The sequence below is a fragment of the Mugil cephalus genome, chromosome 21 (assembly GCF_022458985.1).
Source record: "Mugil cephalus isolate CIBA_MC_2020 chromosome 21, CIBA_Mcephalus_1.1, whole genome shotgun sequence".
Lineage (NCBI taxonomy): Eukaryota > Metazoa > Chordata > Actinopteri > Mugiliformes > Mugilidae > Mugil > Mugil cephalus.
This window is the reverse complement of record NC_061790.1, coordinates 1436112-1457192: the sequence shown is the minus strand read 5'-3', so window position 1 is coordinate 1457192 and position 21081 is coordinate 1436112. Positions and strand designations below refer to the sequence as shown.

Below are 21081 nucleotides of genomic sequence, written 5' to 3'. Positions count from 1 at the left end.
GTCAATGGACGTGGATCAGAACGTTGGTTTAAAACAATAAAAGAGTCTCAGTGAAGAGGACGTGACTGCAGAAAAACTAAGCCGCGTATTTCAGGTAGACACTAAAACTAACTCCATATGATCAGGGAGTTGGTAGCTACTAGCGAACATTACTCTGAGAGGCTGCAGAGATTTCAGAAGATGACAGCGTCACAGATCAGAGTAAAGTCGTAAAGACGTTTTATCCTGGGCCAGAAACACAGCAGCGTCCTCATACGTGCTCTTACTTTGAAAACGTCCGGTTGCAAACTAAGAAAAAACAGGCTTTTTTGTTTCCGCCTGTAATTATTTTACTTTTTACTTTTGTTTATTAATTCTCGACCCCGATAAAGAAAAACGTCTCAAATTTAAATTTTAATCCTTGAATTTTAAAATGAAAATCAAATCATCGCTCTTTTTTTTTTTTTTTTTAATTTCCTTTTCTGGAAAATCCAATGATCGTGCATCAATGATGAGCAGATGCAGCAGAACAGGCCCAAACCAGGACATTAGCGCCCCCATGTGTCATGGAGGGATGAGGTTCTGATGCTGGAATGCAGTGTTGGTTCATCTCCAAACATTTAAACCAAACTGTTCTACTCTGGTCTCATCTGTCCACTAAACATTGTCCCAGTCGTCTTCTGGTTTATCGGTTTCTCTTTCTACTTTCAGGACCTGTGTGAAAATCTTCTGATGTTTTGAGTCATTTTCATGCAGAAACATAGAAACGTTTGAGAAGGAGAAACCAGTCACCTGCTCAGAAAGGATGGAAAACCCAAACACAGCGAACACAGAGAAAACAAACATTTTTACAGAAATGCTTCCAAAACACAAACAAATCATGACATTTTCTGGTGAAACCAAATCTGCAACGCTCCAGTCCTTCAGAGATCAGGGACCCGGCTTCGTTTTAAAGCCAATTACTGCAGTTACATTCAGGCATTTGGGGAAAACTGTTCGGTTAATTGAAGTTTATCTGTCGTTATTTTAAAACACAGATGGTTCAGAGCTGAAAATTGAGGCCTTTTTGTTTTTTTGCCGAGCTCTTAGCATGACTCAGAACATAAAAGCATTCCCGTAATGTGTGTCGGTTTAATGCCAGCAATCATTTTCTTTGGAGTGGGTGTCAATTTTCTGAAAACGGCCATTTGTGAAGTTGTCATTAAGGCTTTTTATATAATTGGTATAAAATGCTGTGGTACTGTACTGGTTGTGAAATGTGTGATTGTGTGACGAGGCTTTGGTGTTTTTGTTTGTTGCAGCTGAACTGGTCGAGCTCGTTATAACTGAACTCCTCCTGTAGCTTCCAGAGAAATAAAACACCACAGACGGTTTAAAAGAGAGATGCTTTCACAAAAGAAAACAAAGAAAAGAAGGATTAAAAGAAGAACTAAAGGTCAACTGTGACGTCCCTGGGGTAAATAGCATCAGAGACGTGGCATCCATATTTATATACAGTCTATGTAGAGACGTGTTTAGTCCATATTTATATACAGTCTATGTAGAGACGTGTTTAGTCCATATTTATATACAGTCTATGTAGAGACATGTTTAGTCCATATTATTACGTTATTAACATGTTAGTCCATATATTACGGTCTATGTAGGAGACGTGTTTAGTCCAAATTTATATACAGTCTATGTAGGAGACGTGTTTAGTCCATATTTATATACGGTCTATGTAGAGACGTGTTTAGTCCATATTTATATACGGTCTATGGAGACGTGTTTAGTCCATATTTATATACGGTCTATGTAGAGACGTGTTTAGTCCATATTTATATACGGTCTATGTAGAGACGTGTTTAGTCCATATTTATATACGGTCTATGTTCTGAATCACTAACTCTCATGGGCTGTTATTCTGCTAGCGATGACCTTAGCACGGCATCTTTCCACAAACTGATTCTTTAAATGTTGTATGGGGTCTGGTCCAGATGTGCGTATATCTGATAAGTCATGTTTAAATTCAGGTGTAATGACTCCGGCTGGAAGTGAGAGTGTCTCTACAGCTGCACCACACGAAGCCCCTTTGAACAGCTTCATATTTACAGGCCAATTATCTCTCTGAGGGGGGGTCGGCGTGACCGCAGGCCTCTCTAGCATGTTACAGGAAGGTCAGCCGCCGCTGATGGGGGCTAATTAAGTAACCGTCGCTCAAGAGGTAGCGGAGTGCGAGTCCCCCGCTCCTCCACCCATCACAGGAATGTCTCGTTTCTCGAATTCAAGGACGTTTCTGCTCCCGAAGGCAGCGGCGGTTCTTGAGTTGCTGGTACCCACTTGAAAGCGGCGCTGGTGGAATCTGTTTCTATTATCTTTCCTGCTCTTGTTTACAGATGGAAGCGTGGAGGTTACAGGAAGCTCCTCCTCCTCCATGTGATGACTGTCTCTAACCCTGGGGGGAGATAATGACCTGTCAGGAGACATGTCGCGTCCTCGCAGCGTCTTTGAGGTGAGGGTCTTCTCGTCATGCTCTGCCATCGCAGTAATCCCTTTGCCCTGGGCTCCATTAGCCAATGGAACAAGTTGTCCCACCGTGGTGATGGGATGGTGGTGGTGGTGGGGGGGTTAATCCGGCCTCAGCTGCCTCCGTCCAAACCTTTTGAAACCTCTGTGGGTTTATGGGGGACTTCAGACGGCCTTTTCTCCCTGACCCTTATTGATTCGGGTCTGCACTGTGGCCTCTTCGACTCCCCAACCACCCACTCCCACAGTCACATGCTGCCTCCAAAGAGCCCAGAGCCTCCAGCTACAGCACTGGGGGGCCGTAATGTTTCAATTACTGGCGTCTGGCATTGTCCCGGGTTGACAGCAGAGATGCTTTGGACCAGTGTGACTCCACCTCAGAGTCCTGATGAAACCACTGCTTTTATTTTATGAGACGTTGAAAACCAACAAAAATGAAGTCAGAGTCAAATCTGTTGACATGAAGTTAGTTCTGTGCATTTAACTCGTCCAACAAGTTTTAGGGTTTTAGGTTTTTCCTCAAGGCTGCAGACGTACGATTCAGGAGAGGTCAGCTCTGTACTAGCTCTTACTAGCCTCCCAGCTAACAGTAACTCTTCCATTCCACCCAGCAGCTAAAACTAGCTCTCCCTAGCCTCCCAGCTAACAGTAGCTCTTACTAGCCTCCCAGCTAACAGTAGCTCTTACTAGCCTCCCAGCTAACAGTAACTCTTCCATTCCACCCAGCTAAAACTAGCTCTCCCTAGCCTCCCAGCTAACAGTAGCTCTTACTAGCCTCCCAGCTAACAGTAGCTCTTCCATTCCACCCAGCTAAAACTAGCTCTCCCTAATCTTCCAGCTAACCGTAGCTTTTTCTAGCCTCCCAGCTAAAAGTAGCTTTTTCTAGCCTTCCAGCTAACGGTAGCTCTTCCTAGCCTCCCAGCTAAAAGTAGCTCTTCCTAGCCTCACAACTAAAACTAGCTCTTCCTAGCCTCCCAGCTAATAGTCGCTCTTCCTGGCCTCCCAGCTAACAATAGCTCTACCTGTCTTCCCCGCTAAAACTAGCTCCTCTTAGCCTCCCATCTGACAGAAGCTCTTCCTAGCCTTCCTGCTAACGGTAGCTCTAGCCTCCCAGCTAACACTAGCCCATCCTAGCCTCCCAGCTACTAGTCGCTCTTCCTGGCCTCCCAGCTAACAATAGCTCTACCTGTCTTCCCCGCTAAAACTAGCTCCTATTAGCCTCCCATCTGACAGAAGCTCTTCCTAGCCTTCCTGCTAACGGTAGCTCTAGCCTCCCAGCTAACACTAGCCCATCCTAGCCTCCCAGCTAACAGTAGCTCTACCTGTCTTCCCTGCTAAAACTAGCTCTTCATAGAATCCCAGCTAACAGTATCTCCTTCTTGCCTCCCAGCTAATAGTCGCTCTCCCTAGCCTCCAAGCTAACAGTAGCTCTTCCTAGCCTTCCTGCTAATACTAACTGGCTATGAATGAGCTATGTGCAGTTACCAATAAATTCTAACAGCCATCCAGGTCTTTAAGAAGCTTTTAACTCCCTGTTGATACACTAGGAGTTTTAGCATGTATGCTGTTTTTTTTTTTTTTTTGCTAACTATCCCTGAATGCTGTTAAAGTTTCTCTCCAGAAGAGTCGTTGGTGCGAAAACAAATTTAGGCGACTAAAGGCTCTCGAGCCTCGGCCTCGTCCCAGATGGTTCGGGGGCTGAGATGCGGCGTAATCTAAATTCCATCTCCATTACACGAATAAGTGAGCAGATTAAATTTTCATCTGCATCTTGGGTTTGGGAAATTAAGACGGTGCTGTAAGAGAGATGAGGTCTGATTGCTGCTAAATGTGATTGTCAGCGCCACATTTCCCCTGGATGATGTTCAGTGATGACGGAGGGAGGTGTTTCTCGTTTCATGTGGTGGAGAAAGACAGAGAAAAGAATAAAAAAGTAAAGAGACAATGTAGTTTAAGGTTTAAGGTTAAGTAGTAGTAGTAGATGGTGTCAAATAAGGTTGGCTGAAATTTTGATCTTAAAAATAATTTTGATTTAGCTGTGGAATCCATTTGGAGAAATTACTTAATTTAAGTTTTCACTTTTTGGGTGGGCGTGGCCTAAACAGAGAGGGGGCGGGGTCATGGGTCAGTGAAATGCCAACAGATACTCTGAGAAATATATCATATAAGGATTATAATGATCTCAACCAACATCTTTCAAAGCTCAAGATCAAAATTTAAGCTTTCACTTTCGCAACGTCTGGGTCCAGATTTGGCTCCAGACAAACGTTCGTCCAACCTGCAAATTACTAGTAATGTCCACAAACATTCAGCACGTTTTTACAAATCTTAAACTTCACTTATGGTGAACTTTATGAAAATCTCCCGTCTTGATGCTCAGATATTCAGTTTGTGAACATCTACAAACGCTTACAAACATCTGACTCCTAGTGTGTCTCTCATTGGCCGTTTAGCTAATGGTAGCTCTTTCTTGCTTCGTAGCCTCCTAGCTAATGGTAGCTCTTCCTAGCTAATGGTAGCTGTTCCTAGCCTCCCAGCTCATAGCAGCTCTTCGTAGCCTCTTAGCTAATGGTAGTTCTTTCTTGCTTTGTAGCCTCCTAGCTAATGGTAGCTCTTCCTAGCCTCCTAGCTAATGGTAGCTGTTCCTAGCCTCCCAGCTAATGGTAGCTCTTCTAGCTATGTACTGTCTAGCTAGCTCATCCTCTTCGTAGCCTCTTAGCTAATGGTAGTTCTTTCTTGCTTCGTAGCCTCCTAGCTAATGGTAGCTCTTCCTAGCCTCCTAGCTAATGGTAGCTGTTCCTAGCCTCCCAGCTCATAGCAGCTCTTTGTAGCCTCTTAGCTAATGGTAGTTCTTTCTTGCTTCGTAGCCTCCTAGCTAATAGCTCTTCCTAGCCTGCCAGCTAATAGCAGCCCTTCCTAGCTAATACTAGCTCTTCCTAGCTTCCTAGCCAGGAGTGTAGGAAACATATTGCACTGCAGGCAGTAGTGTAAATCCCTCTACAGCCAAACCCGACCGCTAACCACAGGGTTGCATCGTTGTTCGTACGGAGCGGGTTTGCGGTGAATCTTAAGTGTGGGTGACCTTTGTGCTTCCTGTTGAGCGCTGATCGTCCTCCAGCCTGTCTCACCCTGTCTCACCCCGTCTCACCCTGTCTCACCCTGTCTCACCCTGTCTCACCCTGTCTGGACATGCCAGCGCCCGGGCACCGAGTTAATGGCTCAGGTGGGAACGGCAGGAACGGTGCGTTCCGGAGCGTCGGGAAGACCGAGCGTCCGTCCCTGCTGCATTAACAAAACCACATATCAGCACACGGCGCCGCCTCCACGGTTCTGAGAAAGATTTCTGTGCGATCATTAGAGAGCGGAGAGGAGGGAAAAGGCATCTCCCCGAGGTTCGGCACACAATGCGACAACCAACAAGCGACGCCTGTGGAGGGATTGTCTGCTCCAGCAGGCGGCTAATGAAGGCTGAGAGGACCTGTGGTGGCTCGGTAATTGAACCTCTGGGACATTCTCTCACTCTACATCAGCATTCTGCTCCTGAAGTTACGCTCACGTTCACGCTGCTGCTGCTCAGGGACGGTTTAATGCAGCATTGGCTTGTTGTTGTTTCGTTTTTTTTTGTTTTTTAGTGAAGTGGTTCGGCTGTTGACTGTGTGCAGAGACACCTGTGACACAAAGTTTTCCCTTTTGTTGGTATTTCTGCATCATCCGAGAAATTACATTTACACAACAGCAACAAGGACCCGTTCAGACGTGGACGTAGAGTCCGTCCTTGGTGATCGGATCTCAGGCGTCCAGGTGTGAACAGGTGTGAGTCAGACGCTGGTTTAATATCTGGTGAGATGTGGATGAACAACAAACACTGAACGCTGCAACGTTTAAAAGAAGAGAAAAGTTTCCTGGAGTCAAATCTTCCACAGAGAGTTAGAGAGTTTATGGCAGCGTTGGAGAACCAGAACATTTCTAGAGAACACAAGGTACGAGCTCCGCTCCCCAAATTAACTCTGAAGAAACATTTATTAGACTCTAAGACTTAAGAAGCTACATGGGACCAACTCTAGGACATTTAATCAGATCAATACTCAACATTAACCATCTGAGTCCAGAGTAAAATACTTTTGGTTTTATTATTGTTAAAAACTCTTCACCCTGTTCCTTGTTTGGTTTCATTCTTTTCAGCTCAACCTCTCGTGTTTCATTTTACACTTATTTTTTCATTGTTCTTTTCAAACTGTATTATCACATTGGACCTAAAACCATCAAATCCCAGCAACAAGTTAGTAAATGTAAATGTATTTTATTCATACAGCCCTTTACAACAATCCTTTCGGGTACCAAAGTTAGAAATAAAGAAATACAAGTAAAAACAATTAAAAACAATAAAAGAACAGGGAAAAGCAATAAAATACAACAAAATCAAAAAGATAAAATAAGATAAAAGTGTTATTATACTACTGGTTATTAAAAGTCATCCTAAATAAGTAGGTTTTTTAGCTTAGATTTGAAAAAAACAACATGTTGAACCTAGAATGCAAATATAAAGTATAGATTTCAAAAGCTGATGAACATTTACAACTATTTCTATTATATTGCAGGAATTGCACCAGGGATTTATTAACTATTTACAGAACTGCCCTTAGCAACCACTGACACGTCATGTCCTGATTGGTTGATAGATGCATTTTTCCACCAATAGGAAAGGGGCCATTTTTTCTTTCTAACATCTGAAGTAGCTCTCTCCTCCTGCTGGCGTTTTGCTTTTTATCGTTTCTCCGTGAACCAACATGACGACAACATTCATGGAAAACTGTGTAAATTATTTATGATGAATCTAGTTTTGTTTGTGTTTATCAACACATTTAAAAACTGGTGTGTGGTTTGAAGTTAGCGCGCGGCGTCTTGCTGCTACATCGTCTCAAACTGGTCATGTGACCGACGCGTCCGTCGACTCCAGAGGTTTAAGGCAAAACAACTCGATGGAGACGTCCCTGATGTTAATCACTGTGTTTTACTGTTAGTAGTTTGATAATTACAGGACTTTATAATCGGGTCCAGACTTTTAGGACAAATAGGCCACGCCCACACGAACACGCGTAAGTCTGACGCGTTTCGGTCGAACATCACGAACTACAGCCTTTCTTTTAGCAAAGCGTCGACCTTCACGGAGACTTCAAGGAAAACTGGAGGACACAAAGACGGTTCTGGTTTGTGTGGGCGTGGCCTAAACCCGTTGAGACACACTGAAGGTGTGAACAGACGTTTGACAGAACATCCGGTGGAGATTAAATCGGCCACAGCTCCTCGACTTTCTGGCACCACCGGAGACGGGGGACGGTCTGGGGGACGTCCACGGTGTCTGTCCCACAGATGGCCCCCGGCCTCGCTCGCCCTCTGTCCTCTGGCTGGACCGCCGCTCGGCTGGACGCCGCCTCAGTGCCAAACCCCGCCCCCCCCGGACCTCCAAGCCCCCGCGCCCTGGACGCCTCGTCTCACTGCCTCTGTAAATAAATAACAACAACAAAATAGCAACAAGAGGGCGACACCCGGCAGAACCCGGCCGCCATATGGGACCTGCTAGGGTTTGGCGAGGTTCAGGGGTGGAGGGGGGGGGGTCACAGATGGCTGCTCGACCCCCGCGCCGCCCCACATTTTTCCAGGCTGCTGTGCTTTTAGGTCACACCCAATCACCAAACTAATTTTTCTGATTGTTGACACAGGCTCAGATGATAAAACACAATACAAACAATTAACCGGAGGGGGCCGTCCTAAAGGGGGGACGTATTAAAGGGGGGACGTATTAAAGGGGGACGTATTAAAGGGGGACGTGTTATTGTGAGACGGGTGGTGGATGACTCACTTTGCATTAGGCTTTGAAGACGGTCCCTTAGCGGCGTCAGGCTCCTCCTTTAAAAGCCGGAGCATCTTGGCACCTTTCTCAATAGAAGAGCAGCCGGTTGATCCGAGCTGCATTAGCCCTGAGCCTTTGTTCTCCCCCGAAGGGCTGTCAAACGGAGAGACGTCTCCCCGAGACACTTACAGATACGTTCCCCCTCCGAGGCAGCTGAGCACCGGCAGCATGAGGCCGACTCACAGAGCATTAAAGCTGCAGACGTCCCATTCAGCCGTCGGTAAACAGGGTTTAGGGTCTGACTGGCCCCAGCGCACGACCTCAACTTCAATCTCATTTTGTCATTTGCTGCCGTTGCTTTTGTTTTCTAACCCCGTACACTTCCTGATTAAACGCCTCCATGTGTGTCGTGCACGGGTTCAGCCTCGAGGAAGCAAATTGATTCCGGATTCAGGATTCGAAAAGCACCGACGATTTCTGCAGATTGGAGTCTTATCTCCACAGATGTTTCTGAATCAAATATCTAAATGTGTTTCAGGGTGAAACGTTGCTCAAACGTCTCATGTACGGGACTGATTCAAAGTTTTTTCAAAGCCCTTTTTTTTTTTTTAGAATTTTCTACATTTCTGCATAAAAAATTCAAAACATCAGAAAATTTTCACACAAAGAACAAAGTCAAACAAATAGAAACAGAAATATCACTAATGTATTCGTTTGTTTGAGAAGATTAATCATTTGTGAGTGAACCTTTGTTTTTAGTCTCTGGTTTCTGGTAACTGCTGATCAGCTGGAGGAGTTTGACCCACTATTCCTCAGAACAGAACCACTTCAGTTCTGACATGTTGGTCAGTTTCCTCAATATTAAACATGTGCATTCAGTTATTTTAGAAAATTAATCATTTATTTGTATCTGTGACGTGTAAAATATGTGAATCTTTCTTCTCAGTGTCTGGTTTGACCTCCAGCTAAACGGTAACTGCTGATCAGTCGTCTCAGACAAATTAGTTGTTTTTATGCAGAAATGCAGAAGATTCTGGTGCAAACACACTGAGCATTAATAGAAACAAAGCTGCTGTCAGCGTTTATATTTTTGTATATTTCTATTGTCTAATTCTTTCCTGTTACTGTGAGAAAGAAATTTAAATAAACAACGTCTTGTATTATTTCCAGTTCTAGTAGGTTTGACTCGTTTCCCCAGTTTGACCTGAAATATCTATTCACCTTTTAGCTGAATAACAGTTTTTACCTCATTTTGTACTTTTTCTCTGCAGATTGTTCATAACCTTAATGTTTTAATGAATGTATTTTATTGATTGTTTTACTTCTATTTATTTTATTTAAGTTTATTTTTGTTTGCTCTTACGTTGTGTTTTATTGTTAAACAGATTTTTATCTGTGAAATGTGCTGTATAAATAAAGTTTATTATTATTTTATTATTTTTATTTTTAATATTAGTAATATTATTATTAGTATTGTGGCAGATTTTTTATTTTTTTTCTTTCTCTTATACAAAATGCCAAAATGCCGGTTCCACATCCTCATATGTGAGACTTTGTGTTTAGTTTTATTTGTACGTGAACATCTTTCGACAAAACAACTCAATTGAAACCAGAAACTCTTGAAATCTTTTTTTTAATCTGTCATTTCATCTTAAAAATGTGAAAGTTAATAAGTCTGAGTGTTGTTCTGTCGTCTCTAAGTGTAATAATGATAATGATGATAATGCTCCTGTGTCTGTTGCCCCCCCCCCCCCAGGAGATCAGGCCCTGTGGACGGTTACCTGGCAGCCTGTGCATGGGGGAGGCTGCAGGTCCCTGAACGCAGCGTTACTCAGCCTCCTTCCACTGATCCTCATCACGACATCAGCTCCATCTGAGGCCACAGATTATGTTTCATCTCCGGCCTGATTCCAGACTAACGACACAAACAGGACGTCAGCGCAGGATCAAAGTAGGATTTCTATCTTTTTTTATGTTGACGTGGACAAAATACCTGAGACACACGTAAAACGATACAGCAAAAACTCATGCTGCAGCCGTTTGTTTGAAAAGATAAAGACCTCGTTCTTAATTAAGTCCTAATTAAATAAAATGTGTCTCCACATGCGTCACCAGCCACAAGTGAAGATCTGATCTCAGTTTGTCTGTGACATAGACTGTGTTTAATATAGCTCAGCTCCTCTAAAGGGAAGTCAACGCTAGTAGAGCTCCCTCTGGTGGCTGGCGACTGCAACATAGGTCATAAGCTCCACCCCTTCCATGTTAGTGGGCGGGACTTGGGTCAAATATTTTTTTTCCAGGATGGTTTCAGTCATTTGAGGTAGTTAATACATATAATACTGATAAATGTTCAAGTCTTTGGATAGGTTTCATTGTAGTTTGTTAATTTAACGCTATAGAAACATAACGGAGACCACCAGTTGCCATGGCAACCGCTCTGTAAAGATGTCCCGTGGGACCTGAGAGTTGTAAAAACAAAAAAGTTTTAAAAATAAATCCAACATTTCCTTGTAGCAGGTGGATTTAGAACAGAAAGTGGTATTAATTAAACCAAAGCAAGAGTGAGTCTGGAGCAAGTGTGGGCGGGGCATCATGAGTCTGGAGGAAGTGTGGGCGGGGCATCATGGGTGTGGAGGAGGTGTGGGCGGGGCATCATGAGTGTGGAGGAGGTGTGGGCGGGGCATCGACACAGTGGCTCCGCCCTCGGATCACACTGATCAGACTCTGGCTCCAGGGAAGCATCAGTTCGGACCAATGAGAGGAAGTGGAGATGCGGTGTCCATATTTATATACAGTCTATGGTCTGTAAATCAGCAGCAGCAGCGCCACCATGTGGTCAGTAGAATATTGTATCAGCTGCTGCCTCTGATGGATCTCTACCTACCACTGGACCAGAACCAGGAACACATGGATGGAGACTTGGAGACATGATCCAGATTTAGGAACCAGATGGAAAGATTCTCACAGGTTAAGGTCTAATTTATTTTAGTGACTAAAAGTAAAGAAACGTCTCTGATGATAAAGGAAAATATTTTGATCAATATTAAATGAACAAAATTCCCCAGAAAAACCCAAATAGCCATATTTCAGTTCTTCTACTCGTGTCAGCACCAAAGGATCTGAGTGACTCTACAGGGATGTGGATTCAGACGTGATTTATTTTAAAGGTAATTTCTCTTTTAGCCGAACGAGTGTCCAGAATAACTTTATAGGACCAAAAGTATTTATATGTATATACTGTCTGAGAGGGATTAATGCAGTAAAATGACTGAGGATGGACTATTTTACTGTGATGATGAGTGAATGTTGTAGAATAATCTCAACATGTTAGCATGACGCCGTGTTAGCATGACGCTGTGTTAGCATGACGCCGTGTTAGCATGACGCTGTGTTAGCATGACTCTGTGTTAGCATGACGCCGTGTTAGCATGACGCCGTGTTAGCATGACTGCTGCTGCTGAGGAGATCTGGAGACATTTAAGGTTAAATAACTAAATAATTAAATAACTAAATGTTATAAAGATGAAATAAAGAAACAGGACAAGTACATTTAATTTAGTTTAACACATTTATTCATATTTAAACTGCGGCCGGCTGCCGTAATAACTGTAGTCTGGGTGCAGCATTTTTTTTCTCATTCATAAAAAGCTAAACTTGGGGACAGCTAAAGCTAAAGCTAAAGCTAAAGCTAAAGTCTCACAGAGACACAGTCGGACCATGTGTGTTTAGAAGCGCTGCATCATAAAAGGTCTGAAACAGAGACACCGGGGACATGGAACAGTAACAATTCATGTCATAACGTAAAATAAATACTGATATTCTACGTCGTCCACTGTCTCTGTCTCTGTCTCTTTGTGTCATTTGTGCTTCATCCAGAATCTTTTAAGCTTCTTGTCGTCCTCCAGGAGCAGATAGAGACGCTGCATCTGTTCACCTCCGATAGCCTCCTCCAGACTCCAGGAGCAGATCACCTCCTTTCATCCTCCAACAACAACCGGCCTTTCTCCTCTCAGTGTCTGTCTGTCTGTCTGTCTCCCTGTCTGTCTGTCTGTCTCCCTGTCTGTCTCCCTGTCTTACATTAGGGAGGTGGTGGGGAGGTGGGTGGAGTTGTGTGTCTGTGTGCACCATCACAGCAACAGCTTTTATTTTTTTATGTATTTTTTAATCCCAGCCCCGAGTCGTCCTGTGCAGTGAAGCAGACTATTACATGGCAACAATTAAGAGGCTGTAGCGCAGCACCTGGTCCTCCCCATTCGCCCATTCGCCCATTCGCTGGCAGCTGACTGCACAGCCCCCCCCCCCCCCCCCCCCCCCCCCACCAGGTGGTTCCACTTCAATCACATTAGCTAGTCACTGTAGGGTTAATACAGAGCCCTGAACCGTCCCTCCATCCGTCCCTCCATCCGTCCCTCCATCCGTCCCTCCCTCCATCTCAGCGTCTTCTTTCCTTTTGGACGTTTTAACCTTTGATCCTTCAGGAATAAACTGAATCCTCTTCATGAACATGTTGCAGCTCATTCATGGTCCTGGTCTCTGTTAAAGACTCTGACGTTTCTGTCACAGAGTCAGATTCTCTCTGAATGATGTGATGTTTGAATCCTTTTAGTCACAGAGTCCAGTTTAAACTTATTCAGATTTCTCTGCTGGATCATTAACAACAGGACGAGCTCCTTGGAATTTCAGGGAGGGAGGAGGAGGAGGAGGAGGAGGAGGAGGGAGGGAGGAGGAGGAGGGGGGAGGAGAAGGGAGGAGGAGGAGGGGGGAGAGAGGAGAAGGGAGGAGGGAGGAGGGAGGAGGGAGGAGGGAGGAGGGAGGAGGGAGGAGGGAGGAGGGAGGAGGGAGGGGGGGGGAGGAGGAGGGAGGACAGGGGGTGGGGGGGGTCCCTGTCCCCTTATAGTCCATTTGTACAAAGAGCCCAGGATCATAATGGAGCTTTTCATGGAGACACAAAACAGATGGAGGCCAGTGGACATGAGACAGAGACTGTAAATATCTGCCCGGATACAGGATCTGTGAGGGAATCAGCTGCTATCGCTCCAAGACCAGGCTGTAAAAACCATCCTCTAAAAACCAGGCTGTAAAAACCAGGCTGTAGAACCAGCCTCTAAAAACCAGCCTCTAAAAACCAGGCTGTAAAACCAGGCTGTAAAAACCAGCCCCTAAAAACCAGCCTCTAAAAACCAGGCTGTAAAACGAGACTGTAAAAACCAGCCTTTAAAAACCAGGCTGTAAAACGAGACTGTAAAAACCAGCCTTTAAAAACCAGGCTCTAAAAACCAGGCTGTAAAAACCAGCCTCTAAACCAGCCTCTAAAAACCATCCTCTAAAAACCAGGCTGTAAAACCAGCTTCTAAAAACCAGCCTCTAAACCAGCCTGTAAAAACCAGGCTGTAAAACCAGCCTGTAAAAAAACATCCTCTAAAAACCAGCCTCTAAAAACCAGCCTCTAAACCAGGCTGTAAAAACCAGGCTGTAAAAACCAGGCTGTAAAAACCACCCTCTAAAAACCAGGCTCTAAAAACCAGGCTGTAAAAACCAGCCTCTAAACCAGCCTCTAAAAACCATCCTCTAAAAACCAGGCTGTAAAACCAGCTTCTAAAAACCAGCCTCTAAACCAGCCTGTAAAAACCAGGCTGTAAAACCAGCCTGTAAAAAAACATCCTCTAAAAACCAGCCTCTAAACCAGCCTGTAAAAACCAGGCTGTAAAAACCAGGCTGTAAAAACCAGCCTCTAAAAACCAGCCTCTAAACCAGCCTGTAAAAACCAGGCTGTAAAAACCAGGCTGTAAAAACCAGCCTCTAAAAACCAGCCTCTAAAAACCAGCCTGTAAAAACCAGGCTGTAAAACCAGCCTGTAAAAAAACATCCTCTAAAAACCAGCCTCTAAAAACCAGCCTGTAAACCAGCCTCAACACACAAAGAAAAGCTGTAAATGAATGAATAATCAATCATTTAGTGTTTTTCTAACATTTCGCCTCCTGTTGATTCCTCGTCTTCGTCAGTTTCTTTCCGTTTGGAAGAAGTTTCATTTTATTTTATTTATTTATTTATTTTTATTCTTTTATTCTTGGGAGAAGAGGAAGCGTTTGTTCAGGGACAAAGACGAAGCTGCTCGTTTTATCGTAAGAGTTTTTATCTGGTGGATTCATCTGATACGACACCTGGAAAAACACATGAATGAAATAAAAATAAGAAACGTTTTTATTTCCACTGACTCTTATTAAACGTTAGAGACGTTTGGTTTCACCCAAATATCCTGTGTGCAAATATGATTTAGATAAAGATTAAAGATATATATGAATAAAACGTTAAATATGTTTAAAAAATCTTCTGTTTTATTCCAGAGTATTAACATAAAATGAGGGATATGTTACTTTAAATAGTCAAAAGTATCAATGAACAGATTCAATTATTAATTAAAACCAGTGAATCTATGATCTGTCCTCAAAGAAGATTTAGACTAAAAACCAGTAGATTTAACTGAGTTCAGTCGAACCGACAATAAAACAGTGAATTAAATGTTTTTAATATTTTCAGATGCTTGAAATGAGAAATAACTGAAGCAGCCGTTGCTCAGTTCATCTAAAACCTTTTACGGTGTAATAATTCTCATGTTTAGCTTTAACCAATAAACATGTTTCATTAAGATCATTTAGGAACAAAATGAGCTTCCATTTAAGAAACTTCAAGATTTCAGTTTTTATTGTGTATTTTTTTCATATAAAATAAAGACATTTTGTCACAGTTGTTTTGTTTTGCACAGTAAAGATGTTTTTAAGGAGTGATTTTCAGAACTGAAATGAGAAATAAAGTGAAAATAAAGAACGTTTAAGGTAAAAACTGACGATAAACAGGTTAGAGCTCATTTTTTACAGTGTTTTTGTCGTAGTTTCACCTCCAGTGTCTGTTTGTTTCTGTTTGGTGAACAGAATAAAACCTCAACCCCCCGATATGACTCCACTTTATTCCTAGAAGCATCAAGGAAAACACATGAAAGCCCCGAGGAGGAGGAGGAGGAGGAGGAAGGAGGGAGGAAGGAGGGAGGAGGGAGGGAGGAGGAGGAGGGAGGAGGAGGAACCCTGGATGCTCCCACTTTAATCTTCTTTATCCGCTGATGTGAGGAGAGTTCATCCCAAATTCCATTTATGAGAAAAATACTGATGCAAAAAAAAAAACCCTTGTCTTTATGTGAGTGAACAGATTAAGATGCAAATGTTCAGGCTTTGAACTGAGTAAAGTGGAATAATGGAAGAAGCCATTAATTATTAATCAGTGTCGGTTCAGAGCTGAACACAGACATTCTTCTTCTTCTTCTTCTTCTTCTTCTTCTTCTTCTTTGTGACTCGACTGGAAATAACAGAAACTATATTTCAGCCTTTAATAACCTGTTAATTAACCTTCATGGGTCCAGGAACCATCTCTGGTAACTTCAGCTCATTTTAAAATGTTGATTGGTTTCTAGTCAGCTGTGCAGCACAATTACACTAAATAGAAGCTAGGAAGAGCTACTGTTAGCTGGTAGGCTAGGTAGAGCTACTGTTACTTCTACTGTTAGCTGGGATGCTAGTAAGAGTGACTGTTAGCTGTTAGGATAAGAGCTACTGTTAGCTGGGATGCTAGTTAGAGCTGCTATTAGCTGGGATGCTAGGAAGAGCTGCTATTAGCTGGGATGCTAGGAAGAGTGACTGTTAGCGCTACTGTTAGCTGGGAGGCTAAGATGAGCTACTGCCTCGACGCATTGATATATTTCTGTTCATTCCAACGTCCACATTAAAAACTTCTTTATGACTGAAAACATTAGTGACTTTAGCCGACTGACATTTTTTGCAGTGTGTCTGTGTGCGGTGTCCAGACTTGGAGCAGCTGGTCAGTTAGCGCGCTACATCAGCGTCAGGCCGCCTCACTGCTAATGGGATTAGCTTAAGCCAGGCATCAGGGAAAGGATGGAGGATGGAGGATGGAGGGGAGGGAAGGGGAGGGAAGGGGAGGAGGGAGGGGGGAGAACCACCGCCTCCATGCACAGAAATAAAAACTAAAGGTAAAGATGCTTCTACCACCACCCTTAACTACACGGTTCTGGACACTGGTTTGTCCTCAGGTCAAAACCGTCAGAACATGTTTCAGACCAGGATCAGATGCAGCAGAACAGGCCCAAACCAGGACACTAGCGCCCCCATGTGTCCTGGAGGGATGAGGTTCTGATGCTGGAATGCAGCGTTGGTTCATCTCCAAACATGACGATGCCCAAACATTTAAACCACTAACCCGTCCACTGAGGGTTTGAACCATCCAGAACTTATCCTCTAATAATATATGATGTTCACGTCCTTCATGTCTTTTACCGTCTGTCTTCTTCTGCAGTGGAACAGACTCACTAACAGACTTTAGAAGAAGAAGAACCGGGACGTAATTCCACCTTAAAGCGTCCGTGCTCCTGCTGAGGCCTGGAGACGATTGATCTGTGAGAGTAGACGGACGTGTGAAAGCCTGCAGAGAGTTTCTATTGATTTGAGGAGGCGTTCAGGATGAATCCCTGATAACGAAAAGGTCAGCGCCTCTTAATCCGGTCTCTAATCAGAACCGAGGTCCTGGGTCGTTTCTAAACGTTGAGCCTGAGGAATGAAGGTGAATCCGTCTAAAATGTTTCTTTAATTAAAACGTCACAATAAACTCAATCTTTTTATATGTTCAACCTTCATAACTGTTTATTTTCCTTTCATCACTCGACATCTGATCATTGTCCTGAGTCTAAAACATGAACATGTCCTCACTTTGCAAAAAAATAATCACTTCCTCTTGATAATTATAGAAATAGAAGGAAATTTACTTCATATGTAAAAAAATATACACTTAAAAAAATGACCTAAATAATAAAATAATCTAACCAAAATAAAATATGTTAAATCAAGGTTCGTTATATGTTATATAAATGTATATGTATATAAGCTCCGCCCACCCAGCTCTCCTCTACCTGTCACCCAAAGTGGGAACGCCCCTAATTATGCAGAACTTTAAACCTCAATAAAAAATAAAAAAATAAATAAACTAATGAGTTAGAAAAACATTCAAAAACATTATTGAGACTGAAACGTTTTTTGTACCAGGCTGTGAACATGTTTAATAATGATGTAAAGTTGGGCTCTTTAACATGTGGGTCTATGGGGATTTGCTCCCTTTTGGAGCCTCTAGTGGAGACTCGATGAACTGCAGCTTTTTGCCGCCTGGTGAAAACTGATTAATAATCACAAAACAGTTAAAGAAAAAAAATTAATTCAGATTCAGATTAATTTCTCACCTAATTATTGAAATATCTCCGATATCAGCGATACTGGCTCTGTATTTACGTGGTATCGGACCGATACCAAACCACTAGTTTCTGTATCGAGGGTCTAGGACAGAGTGTGTTGTTGTTGTTGTAGTTGTTGTGTAAATTCATCACACACACTTTTCCCAGGAGGCTTTTACCTGACACATGCAGCTGCTGGAGGCTCTTACATGTTCATACATGTCATTCCAACATGCTGCCGGCCGGAGGCCTCCAGAGGATCCAGGCTCATGGTGGGGGGGGGGGGGGGGGGGGTCATAACACAACACTGAGACCTGGAAATAAACACAAACTTCTTTATTTCATCAAACTAATGCACATCAGACGTTTTATGAATCTTCAATTCCACTTTTTGTAATAGTGCAGTTCATTAAATCAAAACAGTTTTATAAGATTATTTTTATTGTCATTTTTGTTTCTTATCCATGGTTTAACTGTTGGGAGTTGATATTAATTAATGGGGGGGGGAAAGATACTATCCAGCTCCTACAGATGATGCTGGTGCATCTTCTCATCTTTTCTTGTGGTTATTTATAGGTTAATACAGTGTTGTGTTCCAGGTCCGACCCCCATGGGACCAGACTGGGGAGCCTGTGGCCCCTGAACCTGAGTTAAAGGATCGCTCCTTTTAATTAGACGGCTCCGATGTGATGCAGCCTGGTGATGAGAAGTTAACGAGCGAGGACGAGCTGTGCCAGGACGAGCTGAGTTAACGAGAAGCAGCAGGGGGACGAGCGGCGGCCAAGAGCTGCTAATGAGCTCGTTGAATTAACTCCAACTCGTGTTTGGAGGGCGAACGGGACGACGACCTTTACACGTGTTGACATGAATTATTTCTGATCATTTCTGGTCATAGTCAGTGTTCAGTTCTCTTTGTTAGCATCAGATGCTCTCATTCGCAAAACCAGACAAGAGACAATAAAGAAAATAAACATTAAAAAAGTCTTTAATTTGTGCTTAAGGTCAGAACGTTTGAACTGTGTCTGTGTGAGACGAAAGAAACAGGAAGAGCTACTGTTAGCTGGGAGGCTAGGAAGAGCTACTACTAGCTAAAAGGCTAAGAAGAGCTGCTGTTAGCTGGGAGGCTAGGAGCTACTGTTAGCTGAAGGCTAGGAAGAGCTCTGTAGCTAAAAGGCTAAGGAGCTACTGTTAGCTGGGAGGGTAGGAGAGCTACTACTAGCTAAAAGGCTAAGAAGAGCTGCTGTTAGCTGGGAGGCTAGGAGCTACTGTTAGCTGGGAGGGTAGGAGAGCTACTACTAGCTAAAAGGCTAAGAAGAGCTACTGTTAGCTGGGAGGCTAGGAAGAGCTACTACTAGCTAAAAGGCTAGGAAGAGCTACTGTTAGCTAGGAGGCTAGGAGCTACTGTTAGCTGGGAGGGTAGGAAGAGCTACTACTAGCTAAAAGGCTAAGAAGAGCTACTGTTAGCTGGAAGGCTAGGAAGAGCTACTGTTAGCTGGGAGGCTAGGAAGAGCTACTACTAGCTAAAAGGCTAAGAAGAGCTGCTGTTAGCTGGGAGGCTAAGAAGAGCTACTGTTAGAGCTACACAGAACGTAGCCAGATGCTTTGATGCTTCGTTCCAACACCAGAAAATATCCAAATATTATAAAGTGATTTTAAATTAACTTCAAATGTGAAGCAACAAAGAATCAGTTATAAACTAATTCAACTCCACTGTTTTCAGACGACGTGTACGACTTCTGTTACTCTCATGTCCATGGACACGTTAAGCCCCGCCCCCAAATGATCTGATTGGTCCAGTAGATCTTAGCTGGAGCTGAATCAGAGAGACTTTCTTCCTTCCAGACTGAAGTGTTTCTGACTTCACCTGGAACCAGACGGACACGTCTGTATGTGAAGCTAGAAACGTCCTCCAGAGCTAATGCAGACCGGGGTCCTCTAAAGACCAGGGCCCTGTCCAGACCCGGGTCCTGTCCAGACCTGTTTCCTCTGCAGACCGGGTCCAGTGTTGTTAATCTGTAAACTGCTTCAGTGTCGGTTCAGACGTGAACAAAACAAAACCTGATGTTGTCGTTGTTGTTGTTTTGTGAAGTTTCCCTTTAATTGGATTTGGATTTTTAATCAGTGGTTTTGGCAAATGTGTGTGTTTACCAGTGTGTGTGAGAACTAATTAGGACCAGCAATTACCCCAAACTGTGGCTGCGTCTCCTGCTGAACTGGGGGAGGATTGGACTGGGTTGTTGTTGGGGGGGGGGGGCTACAATAGCAGACTGTCAGAGCCAACGCTGCCATGCATGACAGATGCATGTGGACACTCCAGACAAAGGCAAAGCTGGACGGGCGTGTGTGTGTTTGTGTGTTTTTGAAGGGTGTGTGTTGGCATTGGGATGGGATGGGATGGGGGGGTGAGGGGGGGGGGGGGGGGGGGGGGGGGATGGGAGGGGTCAGCTTGTGTCCAATGGAGAAGAAGTGGAGGGATCTGCTGGTGACTCCGGCATCGTTCCACGGCACCAGTTCATCATGATCTGAATAACAACGCTCACGACACCACTGTGATATATATTTATATATATTTATATATATACATGTATATATATAAATATATATGAAACAGTTTATTGCGATTAATCGTGATTAAATATCGTTCATTTTTAATCTCTGTTAATCGCGTTTCATTTTCAAACAGACTCCAGACAGAAGGAATATATCTGCACATTAACTGCAGATATATTCAACAGTTTCAACAACTTTTTGTGCCTTTCTTTGTCCACCATGTGTCCTCATGAATGTGTCCCTGTTGCTACGGAGACAGACTAACTTGTGGACATTGTCCAACCAGAGCAGAGCTGACGCTTCTTATTGAGAACAGTCTCTCCCAGTGAACAGTGGCTGCAGGAGTGGACACATATTAGCAGCAGCATTGGCAGCTTGTCTTTGTCTTGGTTTGTCTTGGTTTGTCTCCAGCTGTTAGCCGCGTTAGCCCAAGTGCTAGCAGAATCCCCGGCTAACGTATGCTTGGCTTGGTTCATGTGCTGTTTGAAGCTGGAAAGAAAACTCCTTCCTGCAGAGTGTGATGATACTTTATGTGTCTCCACTGGTCCCTCTTGGTGTCTTTGTCCTCAAATGTCCCATGGAGAGGACCAACGTGCTGTTTAGCGTCTTCCATCTTTATGGGTTGGTTCTGCTGCCTGTCACTACCGGATCAGCTGGTGCTAACGCTAACGCTACTTGGACAAACTGAGACACGTTCACAGTCGTTCTGCTTCGCTGGGTTCAGACGTTTAATCAGATTTGTGACGTTTTCTTTCTCTTCCTGAGTCTGAAGCTTCTGGACGAACGAGTCCACGTCTCTGTGACGTCCTGTGGCTTTAAGCTGCAGGTTGTTGTGGTGGAGCTGTAACCTGATAGTAATCAGGCCTTCAGGAGGGGGGGGGGGGCGAACATCTCTACTCGAAATAATCGT

At 43.7% G+C, this 21081-nt stretch overlaps 1 long non-coding RNA gene across 1 annotated transcript; it reads left to right on the top strand.

Annotated features, from left to right (window-relative positions):
* Window positions 1–2354: 2354 nt before the first annotated feature.
* Window positions 2355–18682, top strand: LOC124999251. Its single transcript, XR_007111176.1, has 4 exons — window positions 2355–2470; window positions 10092–10286; window positions 16697–16960; window positions 18221–18682. It is a non-coding gene; the product is annotated as an uncharacterized LOC124999251 (long non-coding RNA).
* The last annotated feature ends 2399 nt before the right edge of the window (window positions 18683–21081 follow it).